Raw genomic sequence first — 16,952 nt, 5'->3', positions numbered from 1 at the left:
TCATGCTTCCTGTACAGCCTGCAGAACTGTGAGCCAGTTAAATCTCTTCTCTTTATAAATTACCCAGTCTAAGGTATTTCTTTACAGCAACGCAAGAACAAACTAATACAGCATCCTTGCCAGAATTTGGCAGTCACTATTTTTAAATTATTTATTATAATAGGTTTGTAATGATATTTCATCACCCTTCTAATTTGTATTTCCCAAATAGCTAATGATGTTGAACATTTTTCCATGTGCTCATTTGCCATTCATATACCATCTTTGCTGAAATGTCTCATGACATTTGCCCATTTTCTAATTGGATTGTTTATGTTCTTACTGTTGAGTTTTAAGAGTTCTTTATATAGTCTAAATACTAGTCCTTTGTTGGATATGTGGTTTCCAGATATCTTCTCCCAGTCTGTTGCTTATCTTTTTGTTTTCCTATTAAGGCCTTTCATAGAGTAAAAGGTTTTAAATATTTTGGAGTCTAAGTTATCAGTTTTGCTTTTATGGATCATGCTTTCAGTGTCAAGCCTAAGAAATCTTTTGTAGTCCTAGATGCTGAAGATTTTCTCTTCTTTTTTTCTAAAAGTTTTATAGTTTTATGTTTTGCATTGAATTCTGTGATCCACTTTGGGTTCATTTTCATATATGGTGTAAACCAAGATTGAGGTTCACTTTTGTTTACCCATGAAAGTTCACGTATACAAGCAGCAGTCACTGAAAGGCTATCTTTTCTCCACTGAACTGCTTTTATACCTTTGTCAAAAATCATGTGTAAGTATTTGCATGGGTCTATTTCTGGGTTCTCTATTCCTCTTCATTATCCATGTAACAATACCACACAGCATTGATTTCTATACCTATTTAATTAGTCTTTAAACTGGCTAGATAATTCCTCTCACTTTATTCTTCTTTTTCAAAACTGCTTTAGCTATTCTAGTTCCTTTGTCCTTCCATAAGTATTTTTGAATAATTTTCCTATATTAAAAAACTTGCTGGAATTTGGATAGGAATTAGACTAAGCCTATATATCAATTTTGAGGAAAACTGACATCTTTCCTATGTTGAGTCTTCCAAATCATCAACATTGAATGTCTCTCCATTTATTCAGGTCTTCCTTGATTTCTTTCATCAGCACTTTACAGTTCTCAATATACGAGTCCTGTACATGTTTTGATAGATTTACACCTGCATATTTTTTAGGTATGATACATGATGTATTTTTAATTTTGGTTTCCATGTGCTCATTGTTAGTATACAGAAATACAATTGCTTTTGTGTAAGTTTATCTTATGCCCTGTGACTTTGTTGAAGTAACTTATTCATTCTAAAAGCTTTGTCATTATTATTTTTTGTAGATTCCTTGGGATTACAAACATTTTTATTCTAATCCTAAATTTCCTTATGCCTTGAGATTTTCTATGCTGACAATCATGTCTTTTGCAAATAAAAATACTTCTTTTTCTTCCTTTCTCATTTATGTACCTTTGATTTCCTTTTATGACCTTAACACATTGACTAGAACTTCCAGTACTACATGGAATGACAGTGTTAAGAGTTGACATTTTTGCCTTGTTCCTGGTGATAGGGGAAAAGGGTTCAGTCTTTTACCATTAAGTATAACACTAGCTGTAGGTTTTTGTAGATGCTCTTTATAAAGTTGATGAAGTTACTATTTCTTTGTTTCTAAGAGTTTTTATCATGAATAAGTATTCAATTTTGTCAAATACTTTTCTGCATCAATTGATATAATCATGTGATTATACATTCCTCTTCTTTAGCCTGTTAATGTGGTGGATTTTATTGATTGATTTTCCAATATCTAACCAGTCTTACATCCCTATAATAAATGCCACTGGGTCATGGTGTATCATTCTCATTATATAATGTTGAATTCTATTTGCAAATACTTTGTTAAAGATTTTTGCCTCTATGTTCATGGGAGATACTGGTCTGTAGTTTTCTTTTGTACTATTTTAGTCTGGGTTTGGTATCAGTATAGTGTTATCGTCATAAAATGAATTGGAAAGTGCTTCTTTTCTGGATGATATTGAAATTGTGTAGAATTGGTGTTAATGTTTCTTTAGATGTTTGTTAGAATTCTCCAGTGACTTTTCTGATACTCCAACTCCCCTTCCAGATCTTACTGCCCCAACTCCTCCCATAATTATGCAAGGTCTAATGCCTATAATAAATTTCTTAGTCCATAATACTCATAGTTTCTGCTTCCCTGATTGAACCCTGGTACCTTAAATCATTTGCTATTACAGTGGAATAATAGTTAACATTTACTGAGTGCTTAAACCATGCCAAGCACTTTACAATTGTTATTTCATGTAAGTAATCCCATAAAGAAGGTGATATTGTCCCCTCAACTTTACAGAAAAGAAAACTAAAGTACAGAGAAGTTAAGTAAGCTGTGAACAGTCACACAGTAAGGATCAGAAGCAGGACAGAAATCAAACTCTTAGCCAGGCTGTCTACTAACATTCTTTCTCTTGACCTCTAATTTCTCTCAGAAGACCAGAGCCTATGGTGCTGATATGATAGAAGGCAGAGATTTGAGCCTAGATCCCATTCATCGTTTCTGGTATAACCTGTGCTTTTCATTTTGTTTGCTTCCCTTTATACCCTCCTGCCGTTCCCTTTCTTTTCGTTTTCTCTTCTTTTCTCTGCCCATTGAGGATGTTTCCTCTGGACATTTTCCCCCATCGAACCCCGCCCCCCACCTTCCTATCACCTTTTGTACTATTGGAAAGTGAATCAGACCCACAGGTGTGTGTTATTCCAGATTCACTGGCCCTCATATCATGAAGCACCAGCGTAAGAACAAGGGCAAGCCCTGGCTGGGGAGGTGGCTGTTGGAGGTGCGGTGCGCTAAACAGAAGGGGCGTTCGTTACAGCAAGAGCAAGTGCAGCAGACACACACCTGCTGGAAACCAGAAAAAAATGGTCCGCAGTGACTCTGAGAAATTACCTTTCTTGTTCTGACTCCTTTTCTTGCTCACTTTGGGGTCAGTCTATTTATTTATTAAAACGTCTACCATGCCTTAAGAAACAGTATTAATGCATTAAAATAAACAATACTTTGGATGCAGAAATGAACATTTAAGTGGATGCAAACCAGATCCTTTCCATTTTGAGTGTGTGTGTATTTCTGTATTTTTTTTCTCCTAAGTGCCTTTGCTTAGTAAAAGCCATCAAATATCACTGGGAATTATTACTAATTTTTACACAGTCCTGAAGAGTTAAAGGGGGAAAGAGAAAAAGGGAATGAGTAAGTGGAAGAAAGAGAGAAAGAGAGAGAGAGAGAGAGGTTAAGCTCAAAGGCAGAGAGAGCGAAATGGACCAGATTATACAAAATTAAAAAGCAAATACGAGGAGACAATTTGTGCCGAGTGATTGCAAGCAATTACAGTCCGGCTCTTCTGGAGGGAAGATGGGGGAGGGGGTTATTTCAGCTTAAAAGGAGACTTTTATTCATTCCTGATCAGCTTCTCCAACCATTCTCTCTTTTATTCTTGGATATCAATTTAAGGGAAAAAAAAAAAGTCAGCTTTCAGATGTTACATGTTCACCCCTGTGAATCCACCCCTGGGTAGACAGTGAGAATTTAAGCTTCCAATCGGTTCTTTCTATAGCCCTGAAAACCAATTTGTTCATAAAGAATAAAATAAGGAGGGGGGAGAGGGGAAAACACAACACGAGCATGTGTTTCTTTTAGAGGAGAGCTTCAATTTTACTATAATTGTCTAAAGACGGAGCTGCTTTGATCTGAAGAATTATTATTGTGCCTGAAATGCCGGCTGCCAATGTCACAGCTGTGCTGGGGCTTGGTCACGCCAAGGGGCTTGGGGTCCAACTTAGTCCCAGACCCGCCTTTGGGTCCTTCTCTCTTTATCTTTCCTTTGTCAAATGGGAAAGTTCATTTTCCTAGTATGTCCACTGGCCATCGAAGGCTACAGTGTGGTTGATGTTGTACGGGTTCCTTGGAAGGCCCAGACACATGGTGGTGACATCACAGGGGCCCACCAAGGCTGGGCGGGAGGGGAGAGCCTCGCCTTCACATGGGCAGGCAGGCTGGATGTGCACGTGCCCTAAGCAGGCTGGCACGATCATTATTTGAGAGGACCCGGCACACTGGCCAGCTGTTCTTGCTCATCTGTGTCTCCTCGGCTCACGCACGAGGTCAGAAATGGTCTCGGTGCTTGAGAGAGACACAGCAAACCCTCCAGTACACTTCCCTGATTTCAAAGCTTGGAGTTCATAGATATTATCCCTCACTCTAGCCCGTGCTGCGCCAAAGCAGAGGACAGCTCAAAACACAGAATTAAACATGTTTCTTTCAGAGGCAGAATGGCTAAAATCTAGATGGAGGGTCTGAGGGCTAAGCCAAGTCATCAGGGTGTGTGTTTTCCTTCTCATGGCTGAGGGATAGACTAGTGGAATCTCTTCTCCTGCATCACTTCCTCGGTGGGCCGGGCAGGAGGGACGTGTCTACCCCTCATCTCACATCCTGCCACCTCGGAAGCTGCCTCGCCTGTCTCCTCCTGGTACCTCTGAGGTCTCACTGGAGACTGGAACCCCGATGGGGTCCTCCTTACCTGCTCCTTCTCCAGTTCCCCATCGCCTACAGCGTTGTCCACATCCCCTGGCTCGGCAGTCAAGGCTCTGCAGGTAAGCTGCCCTGCCCAGTCCTGCACCCCAGATGAGGAGCCCCTCTGCTGTTTCAGAACAGCAAATGCTCAGCTCTGGGTCTTTGCTTATGTCTTCCCCCTTCCTGGAATACAACTGCTTCCTTTTCTCCTTTTCCCCTGAGTTCTTCTCTCCTTTCTTGGCTCCGCTTCTAACTCGAAATGCAGATCAGGTGGATAAGAAAATGAATGACTCTGGACTGTGAGACTAAGTTCCAGGGGCAGAGCTATCTAAACAGCCCAGGTTATAGTCTAGGAGGCCATGACAGTGAGGAGATGACAGGCTGTGAGGGACAGCCCCCACTCCCACCCCACCCCCTTACCTCTAAGCCACGGTTTCTCAAACTGGAAGAATGCGCAGAGCTCTTTACAAAGAAAATGTGGTAAAACACAAGAATGCCCGTGAACCCTTGGGGTCTAAAGATTCCACTATGAAAAACATTGTCATAGGAAACAAACAAAAACCCACAACATGAAAACATAAACTTAATTATAACTCTACAAAGCATGAGGCCCACATTCTGCACAGAAATCATTCTTTCCAATCGGATGAAAAAAAAAATGCACCTAGGCCAGGCACGGTGGCTCATGCCTGTAATCCCAGCACTTTGGGAGGCCAAGGCAGTTGGATCCATTGAGCCCAGGAGTTTGGTACCAGCATGGGCAATACGGGAAAACCCCGCCTCTACAAAAAAGTACAAAAATTATCTGGGCATGATGGTACACACCTATGGTCCCAGCCGCTTGGGAGACTGAGGTGGGAGGATTGCTTGAGGCCAGGAGATGGGGTTGCAGTAAGCTGTGATTGCACCACTGCACTCCAGCTTGGGTAACAGTGTGAAACCCTGTTTCAAAACCAACAACAGCAACAACAAAACCCCACATCTAGAAGACTTTTATTACCTAGGCAAGCTTGAATTAGTTACTTAATTTCTCTATGCCTCAGTTTTCTTACCTGAAAAAGGGGGAAAAAAAATAGCTGACCTAGAAGGGTGGTTGCGGGGATAAAATGATGTAGCATGCATGTGTGCACAGTACTTAGATGATTCCTGGCACATTCTCCGTTCTCAACCCATGGCAATTCCTGGCACATTCTCCATTCTCAACCCATGGCAGCGTTCATCAAACCCCAATAAGCACCTATGTTGTTGCTAGAAAGCTCGGGACCTAATCCTGAGTAGGGATCTCATTTCTTCTTCAGAGCTAGGAGGTCTCATATTCTGAAAATTTCAGAGTGTGGGAAGGAGGATGTTCAGGAGACTGGGGCTTTGATGAGGGCTGAGTTGCAACCATAGGGAACACTAAGAAAGATGACACAGAGCAAAGCATGAGCTTTGAGCAAAGAGGAGGCAAACTGATTTTTTTAGGGTAACAAAGGTTGAGCGTGACAGACCTGGCATGTCTGGCCAGCTGCCTTAAGGATGGGACAAAGGGAGGAAGGCTACACTGCAGAGCTTTATAGAGGAAGAGCTAGTTGAAGAGAAAGATGGAGTTGTTATAAAGATTCTGGCTACAGGGGAGTGAATGATCTTTGCATCTCAAGAAGTCATAAAATGGGATGAATCAGGAGTCAGGAAAAGAGGGGGAGACCTATGGAGCTCAAGGAAATGTAGAGAACAGCCTTGCCACATCTTGAAGAGGAGAGAGGAAATGGAAGCAAGATAGCTCCAAAAGAACAATGTATCTGTCTTACTTTGGTTGCCACTTCTGTTAACTGCCCAATAACTTCAGGCTTTGGAATAGACAAGACAAGCCCTACCTATGTGGACTCTAGGTCACAATTCTTGGCTCCACAGCTCCTGCTCCCCTTACTTGCAAGGAAATGGGGGTTGAACAGAAACAGAGAAGAAAGTGTAAAAATGAACAAGAGTAGGTAGCAGGGAAGTATTCAGGGGGTAGTGCACTGACAGGCACAATTTACATTGAAATACAATAAAAATAAAAGTTGGATTGATGGATAGGCAGAGGGACAAATAGATGGGCAGATTGTGATAAATCAGGAATATTCCATTGTTACCAACTGAACATAGGTGGTGAGTATATGGGAATTCACTGAAAAGTTTTGTTTTGTTTTAACTTTTCTATATGTATGAAAGTGTTCATACTAGAAAATTGAAAAAAAGGAAACAGATTTAAGATCATCAACCGTTGTCCTCATGGGCCCTGAGACAAGTCATTCTGAAAGAACAGCTGGCAGAATGGTAAAGGGATAGATATTTGTCTGCTCTTCCCCCTGCCTTTCAGCTCCTTAATGCTGTCTGTCTACCTTTCTGGGGCTGGGCAATCTGCTAAGAACAATGCTTGTAAGGATTTAAACTACGAACCCATCCTGTGGAATGTGTAATTTATCAGAGCTTTCCTAAAGGCTGATGAAAGTCTTTAATGCCCAAAGAAATAGATCTTCAGAAGTGGAATTTTGGCCAGTGCAGAAGAAACTTTAGGTGGTACATCAGTTGGGATTAGATTTGGTTACAAATGTCAGACAGGCCCAAACAACTGACTTAAACAAGATTGAAGCTCATTTCATGCTCACATCAACCAAGTCCACTCAAACATTTCAAGAACTCTGGTCCTTTCCTGCTCATTGACCACACCTCTAAGGACAGTCCTCAGCTTCCTGGCCTGGGATGACTGTCCTCATTTTCCAGGCTGCAGGATGATGGAAGGAACAAAGAAGAGGGCAACAGCATGCACAAGCCACCCCTCAAGGACGGTTCCTGGAAACTGACATACGGGCTTAGTCACATCTTCATACCCAGCTGCAAGGGAGGCTCGAATATGTAGTCCTTATTCTTTGCAATAACGTGCCTAGGAATAAAAAAAAATTAGCTGGGTGTGGTGGCTCACACCTGTAGTCCCAGCACTTTGGGAAGCCAAGACAGGTGGATCACCTGAGGTCAAGAGTTTGAGACCAGCCTGGCCAACATGGCGAAACCCCGTCTCTCCTAAAAATACAAAATATTAGCCAGGTGTGATGGGACATGCCTGCAATCCCAGCTTCTCGGAAGGCTGAAGTATGAGAATCATTTGAGCCCTGGAGGCAGAGGTTTCAGTGAGCTGAGATTGCACTACTGCACAAAGAAAAAAATTATACTGCTATGAAAAAAGGGAGAAAAGATTTGGGAGGAGAAAAGACTTGAGTTTTTCTCAGAAGTCAGGAGAGTATCTCCCTAGAATGCTCCAATCACAAATGCACAGTTTTCTACTTTATCTTCCTGTAGGGTCAGCTCTGACTTTATCAGCTGGCCTCCACAACAATGGTCTCCTTTCTGCATTCATTGCATAATGAGGAGGAGAAGGAAATAAGAAGCTGTGTGATAAGTGCTTTAGAATTTAACAAGGAAAGTTGTAAGGTAGGTATTAGCATCATCATGTTAGAGGTAAGAAATGGAGGCTTCCCTCAATTCAAAAGACTGGTAAGGTCCTTATCTGTAGAGGCCACTGTTAAAGTGCAGGAGGATGCAGAGTGGGGCTCCCCAGTCTTTCCCACCACCCAGCCCCTCTACCTTGATAGATAATCTGAAGAAAGGACAGAGGCTGCTGGAGAGCCAGGAAATCCTAGACAAGGGATCTTACCTGGAGGGGAGAACAAGCAACAAAAGCTGGAAGACAGCAAGAGAACACTGGTCCAAGAGAACTTCAGGGAAGCAGCAAGCGAACATAGGGCCAAGAAGGGCCAGCCAAGGTTCCTTGAACAGCTGGGGGCTCTTGGAGGATGATGAGCAGGGGTGCGGAGGGGAGAGGGGAGCATTGTCAAAGGGAGGTGTGCAGGGCAGAACAGAGCACCTGTATATGTACTGCCATCTTGGATCTACTCTAAGGATTAGAATATGAGTTCTGCAGGTTCTCAAACAATTCTATGTTAACCTAGTGTCACTGTCTTCTTGAGCAGAAGTTCTCAAAGTTGATGTCCATTGAAATCACCTGGGTCTTTTGAAAACATCCTGATTCCTAGTCCCAGCCTCCAAGAATTTTTTTTTATTTATTTTTTGAGAAAGAGTCTCGCTCTTTCACCCAGGCTGGAGTACAGTGGTGTGATCTCAGCTCACTGCAACCTCTGCCTCCTGGGTTTAAGCGATTCTTCTACCTCAGCCTCCTAAGTAGCTAGGATTACAGGCTCCTGCCGCCACTCCCGGCTAACTTTTGTATTTTTAGTAGAGACGGGGTTTCACCATCTTGGTCATCCTGGTCTTGAACTCCTGACCTTGTGATGCACCTGCCTCGGCCTCCCAAAGTGCTCGGATTACAGGCATAAGCCACCACACCCAGCCTCAAGATTTTTATTTTATTGGTCTGGGGTGAAGCTTGGGCACTGGGATTTTTCAGAACTCTCAACGTGATTCTAACATGCAGAAAAGCTGGAGAATCACTGCTCCAGAATGATGGTCTTCCAACTCTAACGTGGATATTCATCACCTTGGGAGGGCACAGAAATGCAGATTCTTACTCATGAGGTCCAGGATGGGACCTAAGGCTCTGCATTTTAATAACTTCCCAGGGGATGACAATGCCGCCCATCTTGGGAACACACTTTGAGTAGTGAGTTTGACACTTTCACTCCTCCTGCTAATGTACACTTTTCCTATATCCACGAGGGCTTCAATGCATCGTCTATTTATGCAAAGCTGTCTCGTCCTGTAATAAGTAAGCCCGTCCCGGACAGAAATCCAGGCAATGTCCTATAGTAAGTAAGACCATCCCAGACAGAAATCCAGACAGTCATGGACTGTATCTGCCTTCACGTTTAGCGTGTTGTCTGCTAAACTGATGATCTAGAGTGTCCCATGTTGAGCACAGCAGAAAGCATACCACTGGTGCTTAACACAGCTTTTATTAATATTAATAATTAATGCTTAGTGCTAATGAGTAACCAATTACCAATGGTAATAATGTTATCGAGAAAACAGTGATAGTCCTACAAGGCACAAACCTTTCTGCTTCCTCCCCCACGCCCCAAATTATAGTTCTAAATGAGCTTCCAGAATCTTGTTGTGACAGGTACAACCTCGCACGCATTCACTTAATAAGACAGTTCTATGGAGTGAAATTCCACTTTCAACAGATACATTTTCAGTGTGGCACACAGGAAATTAAATGTGAAAGTATCATTAACATGGAAGTTGTGAGTTTAATTCCCCACACAGGGTGCTGACAAACTGAGATTGTTTATCTATACCTCATCATGGCTACCTGTTTCCTGGGGGATCCAGTCAATTTCTTAAGACTATAAACTCTCTTGCCCCCTTTTTGGGGTGAGCTTCTACTCTTCATTTCTATCCTCAAAGATCCATATTCTCAGAAGGCAAAGAAGTGAATGTGCGAGCATCTCGCTAAGAAGAACAGGATCCTACAGTGTGGTTTGAGATTGTTAAGGATGGCATGCAGGGCTGATTCAGGACATGATTTTTTTTTTTCTTTAAATATTTCTCTTTAGAGGAAGTAATGTAACACTTAATGTCTAATGACATCTATTCAGGAATTCATTAAGGAAAAGCTGATAACAAGATGTGTTATCATAGTCAACAATTAACGGCGCCGTTTAGGAATCTTGATTGCTCTTAGGATGTGTAACTGGCACAGCTTTTGCTCTTGGGGCTGTTTTTACAAAAGGGCAAGTGAAGCACAGATGCACATTTCCGAGGTGACTGACCACAGTGATTGACCGCTGTGCCACTGCAAGTCACAGGTGAAGAGATTAGCCAAGGTAGGTTATTCATGCCCTCCAATGGTTACACGTGGGCAAGAGAGACCTCTAGTTTGTGAATCTCTTTCTTTTTCTTTTCTTTCTTTTTTTTTTTTTCAGACGGAGTTTCACTCTTGTCGCCCAGGTTGGCTTGCAATGGCACAATCTCGGTTCACTGCAACCTCTGCCTCCCAGGTTCAAGCGATTCTCCTGCCTCAGCCTTCCAAGTAGTTGGGATGACAGGCGTGAGTCACCGCACCTGGCCATGAATGTCTTTCTTTTCTAAACATCATTCATCTTCAGTTCTACCCTTCGCTGCACACCCAACTGACTTGGGTGATAGGTGTAAAAGGAGGGCTCAGGGGACCCTTTAGGGGTCAGGATACCCTCAAGGACTAGGTCAAAAGGAATTACAGGAAAAGAATTTTATTGACCATCTCCCTTGACAAGAACTCACATAAAGGAGACTCAAGTATGTCTCTTCCTCTTGCTGGAAAAGGAGAAAATGAGGATGCTGCCTGAATCTTTAGGGTTAGTCTTAGCCTCGAAAAAACCCTGCAGCATTCTGAGACATCTGAGAGGAGCTAGCATTTCAAACGGGAGCAAGCCCGCTGCATGGTGATAATCCTCCTCCCCACCTTCTGATCCTGACAAGGTGATGCTCAATTGATCCAGTGCCCTGAGCACTTCAGAACCTCCTCTTCCTCCCCACGGACTCATTTCTGAGGCTGGTTCAGACATTCACCTGGAGAAGCCTATCATTCCTCCTAATAGTCTTTTGGTTTTGATTTAAAGATCTACTGAATGTTAGAACCAAAAGGGGCTTAAACCAACTTCTACCCCCAAGTTCCTCATTTTACAGATGAGAAAACACCCAGAGAGAATTATCAAAAGTCCCACAGCCGCCTGGAACATGAGCCCATGTTTTCAGACTCTCAGGTCAGGATTCTACTTTTTAAATCTCTCTTTTTTTTTTTTTTTTTTTTTTAAAAAAAAGCAAATCTAATGCCCCCAAGACATAACTCTTGGATTCTCTTGCCTATGGTGGCATGATGTGAAGTCACACTTAGCTGGCTTGGTAAAACTAAGAAATTCAGTACTGGCAGGCTGTTGCCCACGCTGGATTTTGATGAAGCTACAAAGCTTCAAGTTCCCTGCCGAAAAGCTCCACCACATTGGAAGAGAGCATTTTTGGCTTCTGCCACCAGTGGGAGAAATAGCCTCTTGAGTTTTGGATGGATCATGAGTGCCTGAGTCAGGAGGGTATTACTCTATTTACCCCTCCAGACTTTCCCTTCATTTTCCTCCTTCTCCCTCCTATCCTCTGTGCCATGAGAAAGGCCTCTCCAGACCTCATCACCTAGATTTTCTTGTCTTCAGCTGGGTTTGGCCAATGGGAAGGCCCAGAAGGAGGTCAGTGGTGAGGGGATTGGTTAGTCTGGCTCCTTCCTGCCTCACCATGGTTTGGGCCATGGCTGTGTCCCTTTACCTGTGGTCACAGCTCCTGGCAGAGCAGCCTTCTCCCACAGCTGCAGGTCACACCCAGCCCAGGAACACGGTTCTTCCTTTTGCCACCTTGGTCCACTGAGGAATTTCATCATCTCTTGTCAACTCCCATTACCATTTCACCTCCATAAATTGTCCCATTATTAAACTGTCTTTGTTAAATTAACACACTGAGTGTGCTGTCTTTTTTTTTTTTTTTTTGCCAGGACCATGATTAGTACGGGGCCCCTGGATGAAGCTGTATCAGGTGTAAGATGGGCTGGGCACAGTGGCTCATGCCTGTAATCCCACCACTTTGGGAGGCTGAGGTAGGAGGATCACTTGGGCTTAGGAGCTTGAGACCAGTCTGGGCAACAGAGCAAGACCCTATCTCTACAAAAAATACAAAAACTAGTCAGCCATGATGGTGTTTGTCTGTGATTCCAGCTACTCGGGATGCTGAGGTGAGAGGATCAATTGAGCCCAGGAGACTGAGGCTGCAGTGGGCTTTGGTTGTGACACAGCACTCCAGCCTGGGGGACAGAGTGAGACTCTGTCTCAAAGCAAAACAAAACAAAATAATAAGCTATGGGAGCTGACTTGTGTATGGAATCATTTCCATTTGAATGGGAGGGGAGGCAAAAATAAGGTAGGAGACATATAAGAAAACCAACAGCAGTGGGCAAAATCTGCCCAACGCTTGAGTGTCCTGGCCTATGTTAGATCGACTCATTGGAATTATATGAGACCAGAATAGAATCACAGGGCTCCACTTCTGTGCCACCCACTGATTTATTCCGTGGAACTGGGTGGGTTCCTGCTTCCACCTCTCTAAAGCAACTGTGCGATTCTGTTCCCTTGCACGCCTGCTGAAAAGAACATGTTGCTACCTGCAATATCCAAACTCTACCATCTCACGGTAAGCTGTCTTAAATGCTAAAACAAACACAAATTCAATGGGTTTTCCCGTCTGTTTCTTTAACAAATGGGAGCTTAAGCCCATAGGGAAACTGTGTGGGTCAGGGAAGCATCAAATGAACGCTTCTGAATAAAAACAAATGTTTCTAAAGATCGCAAGATATTTCAAACAGAGCACTCCATTGGCCAGGCCTGCTCCCCTCTGATGCCTGCACAAGATCCCGATGACAGCATTATTTGCTTGAATTGGATTTGTTTCTGTGCTCAGAAACAACACACAAGGAACCTGAAATACGAAATGGCTACTGGGTCCTAAAAGTCTTCCCAGGACACTGTCTGAGACCAGACAGGAATGAAACAGGAGTTGGAAACCACACCAAAGGAAATTCTTTGGGGTCTGGATTCTCCCTCTTCTGTTATGTATGGATGTATATATGTATGTGTGTATTTATTTATTTTTTGAGACAGATTCTCGCTCTCTCTCACTCTGTCACCCAGGCTGGCGTGCAGTGGCATGATCTCAGCTCACTGCAACCTCCGCCTCCTGGGCTCAAGTGATTCTCATGTCTCAGCCTCCTGAGTAGCTGGGATTACAGGTGCGTGCCACCACGCCCAGCTAATTTTTGTATTTCTAGTAGAGATGGGGGTTTCTCCATATTGGCCAGGCTGGTCTCCAACTCCTGACCTCAGGTGATCCACCCACCTCGGCCTCCCAAAGTGCTGGGATTACAGGCGTGAGCTACCATGCCCAGCCTCTTCTTTTACTATTAAAAAATATCAGAAGCAGAGAGCATTGGCTTGCATTTTTATATAAAACTCTAACAGGCGAACTAGCATTCCCAGAGGAGGAGGAGGAAGCAGCGGTGGGGGTGGCAGTGGAGGCAGCAGCTTGACTGAACTGGAGAACCTAGCATCAGCCCCCTGAGAAGTTTTCTTTAGTCCCCCCTTACAAGCAGATGCTCCTCTGGGTCCCCCCCAGGCCTCCATCCCAGTTGGTAGCTTCCTGGCCCTGCTCTGGAACTAGACTATGCACACCCTGACTTTCGTCTCATTCCATTTTGCACATCACCAGTGCCTGGCACATAGTAAATGCTCAACAAATGCTTTGTGGTTGGTTATGTCAATGAACCTATGAATGATGGAGCCAGTGCGTAGGAGATGAATGGGTAAAGAAAAGAATCAACCATTGACAGTACTGTCTCTCTAGTTGATACATTATTTCTTTCCAAATGGGGCTGGGAGGAGTGGGTGGGCAACTGCCACCAGAGGCACCCTGTATGATGAGGTCCCTGGGCCATTTTCAGGGATCCACTATTGTCTCTTGGGACTCCTCACCCTGTCTCCCTCCCTCTGTCTTCCTGTCCTTCCCTCTGTTCTCTGACTCTTCGATCCATTTCTTAACTCTTTTGACTGAGTAGTTCTTCAGTTTTTATTTCTATTATAGGGAGGCCACTCTCACATTTTTTAGAGTAACAGATAGTGCTGGGAATAATCAAAATTATGTAATTTGAAATATTAACATATTCACCAATACACTGACTTGATATTTGTGGACTTGCAAAATAATTTTATTTAAAACATAGTTTCAAAAATAAAATTCCTTCTACCAAATAAATATAACATCTATCTGTTTCCATGAAGGCAAAATGAAAATAATTTATCTTATTGAATCTCTTATTTGGATGCTAAACAATACCATTAGCAGAACAATACTGTTTAGCATATATTTTATTTTTTTGCCATATCTATTTCTAATATTATTATATCATAGTATTTGCCTAAGGAATGTATATTTTAGACATGGATTTATTTTTTAATCTTTTTTTCATAAAGTTGCGTATCATATACTCTTCCCCAAAGTTGTACGTTAATGCTTTTTGAAGTATTACATATAAAAAATACTAAAGTTGCATTTCGTTGTTAATAAATTTGAAACTGTTCCTCAGTTGAATGTTACTGAAGATTATAATATTTCTAATTAAGAAAATACTTTCTCCAAAGTTACTGAGATGTCTTATAAATTCAGAGCAAACTGCTAGAGTATATTGCAATTTTCTGTTTTTTCAGATTAAAATATGTAAATACTTTAGCCCAAATATTTTCTTATATACTGTCTTTTTACCTCCCAAGCACTTGGCAGGTATTTTTAAAGGGAAAAACTCTTCAGATAAGTTGTCTCAACTTATGATTCCAAATCATAGGTTTTTCCATTTCATTCTCTTGAATAAAAACATAAATTTATCCACATAAAAACGGAAATATCAAAAAATTCTTCCCGTAGGTCAAGGTATTCCAAAAAGAAATCATAATTTTGATCAGGAAATCTTGCATAATTTTTGAGCCCTCAACTTTTAATTTGTTCAGTTATTTTCTTTCTGTTATAGGGATGAAGTTCATTGTTTTCCTGTTTGCAAGCTTCATTTTCAACAATTGCAACTAACTAAATACATTTTTAAATTTTAAATGTTTAAAATACGGATACAGCTTCATCCAGGGGTCCCTGTACTAGTCAGAGTCCTGGCAAAAAAAAAAAAAAAAAAAAAAAAGACAGAGTTTTTTTGAGCACTCTATTCTTTCAAGATTTTGATTAAATATATCCAACTGGTGTTGAATAAAATATAACCACAATTTACAGACTTATTTATAAAAGAAGTTCAAAACCACTGCATAAGGTGTAGGTTGATTTACAAAGTAACTCTTTAAAGGTGCAAACTCTTGAAAAACCCCATTGATGGCAAGGAGCAAAAAGATAAAAAGTTCATACTGCCACACTGTTTTGTAATATTCGTCATCAACTTCATCGCAAAAATATTGTGGTTTGATTGCTCTAACGGAGTATACACAAATATTTGTAAATTTAAACCACTACAATTTTTAACTGATTTAACATTGCAGTGAGTGGGAGGAAGCTGAGAATTATATGAACATCAAAACAAATTTCAAACCTATTTGTGTCCCATAAGTTTCTTAATTTTATATTGACATTGCTTTTTACCATGAATTTGTGCTTCACCAAATTTTGAGTGGGTGTTATCGCCACAAAATTTAGTAACTTCATCTTCACTGTTAAATTAACAAGTTCATTAAAAAACTGGAGTATTACTAGTATTAACAATAAGATCAGATGTTTCACCTTCTTTAGAATGAACTTCCAGAAACTTTAATAATTTGATTTCCTGAATGGGAAGTGAAAATTTGAACCAATTATTAGAACTTATGCATTTTCTTTGTGAAGCCTCTAATAGCACTGATAAAAGAGCCTTTGAACTGTTCGCAATTTTTCTTCTGTCTCAAGTGCCAATACATTAAGTGCAGGCACTACATATTTGCACATGCATAATAAAAACTTGGAAGAAAAAAATTTTAGAAATTTAGCAAAGAAACAGTCATCTGATATCAATGGAAAATCGTGCTTTGCAGAAGAATCTGTAAGTCCACCTGCTACAGATTCACATGTGAATTCATCTATAGGAAAGTCTTCTTAAAATAACCAGCTGGGTGTGGTGGTCCTGCAGTCCCAGCTACTCGGGAGGCTGGTGCAGGAGAATGGCTTGAGCCCAGGAGGCGGAGGTTGCAGTGAGCCGAGACTGCACCACTGCAATGGCGACAGAACGAGACTGTCTCAAAAAAAAAAAAAAAAAAAAAATTGAGTCAGAATTAGGTGCCAAAAGCCACAGGACATGCCTGAACAGGGACTTGAACCCTGGACCCTCAGATTAAAAGTCTGATGCTCTACCAACTGAGCTACCCAGGCTCCCTCCTTACTGATTTATTTTAATGCAATAATAAATAACAGCACTTTGCTAAAACTAATAAAGGAATCATCTGGGACAAATTCAAAGTGGACAGGATGAAGAGATAATAGGTATACGCCAGGACTCCCCGGGGTAAACTGGGACCTGTTGGTACCCTATGTATTAAGAGTCTTGGGTTTTGTTTTCACTCGAGCAAATGTCCAAAGTTTCATATCCTTTTCTCTTCAAAGTGTTTTCCTATGTGCCCATCCTTCCAGCTCTTGCATAAACAGATAAGTGAGGTGCAAATATCTGATAGGATGTGGTACAGGATGACTGCAAATCCCATCATGATTAAGGTCACAGACCACTCCCCAGACTCAGGCCGGGTGCGGTGGCTCATACCTGTAATCCCAGCACTTTGGGAGGCCAAGGCAGGAGGATCACGAG

The 16,952-nt window shown here is 41.9% G+C and overlaps 1 non-coding gene across 1 annotated transcript; it reads right to left on the bottom strand.

Annotated features, from left to right (window-relative positions):
• Positions 1 to 16,449: 16,449 nt before the first annotated feature.
• On the bottom strand, positions 16,450 to 16,522 carry TRNAK-UUU (transfer RNA lysine (anticodon UUU)). Its single transcript has one exon. It is a non-coding gene; the product is annotated as a tRNA-Lys (tRNA).
• Positions 16,523 to 16,952: the final 430 nt, after the last annotated feature.

Source organism: Macaca nemestrina, chromosome 18 (genome assembly GCF_043159975.1).
Source record: "Macaca nemestrina isolate mMacNem1 chromosome 18, mMacNem.hap1, whole genome shotgun sequence".
NCBI classification, from domain to species: Eukaryota; Metazoa; Chordata; class Mammalia; order Primates; family Cercopithecidae; genus Macaca; species Macaca nemestrina.
Note: the sequence above shows the minus strand (reverse complement) of the source record. Positions and strands in the feature narration are given on the sequence as shown.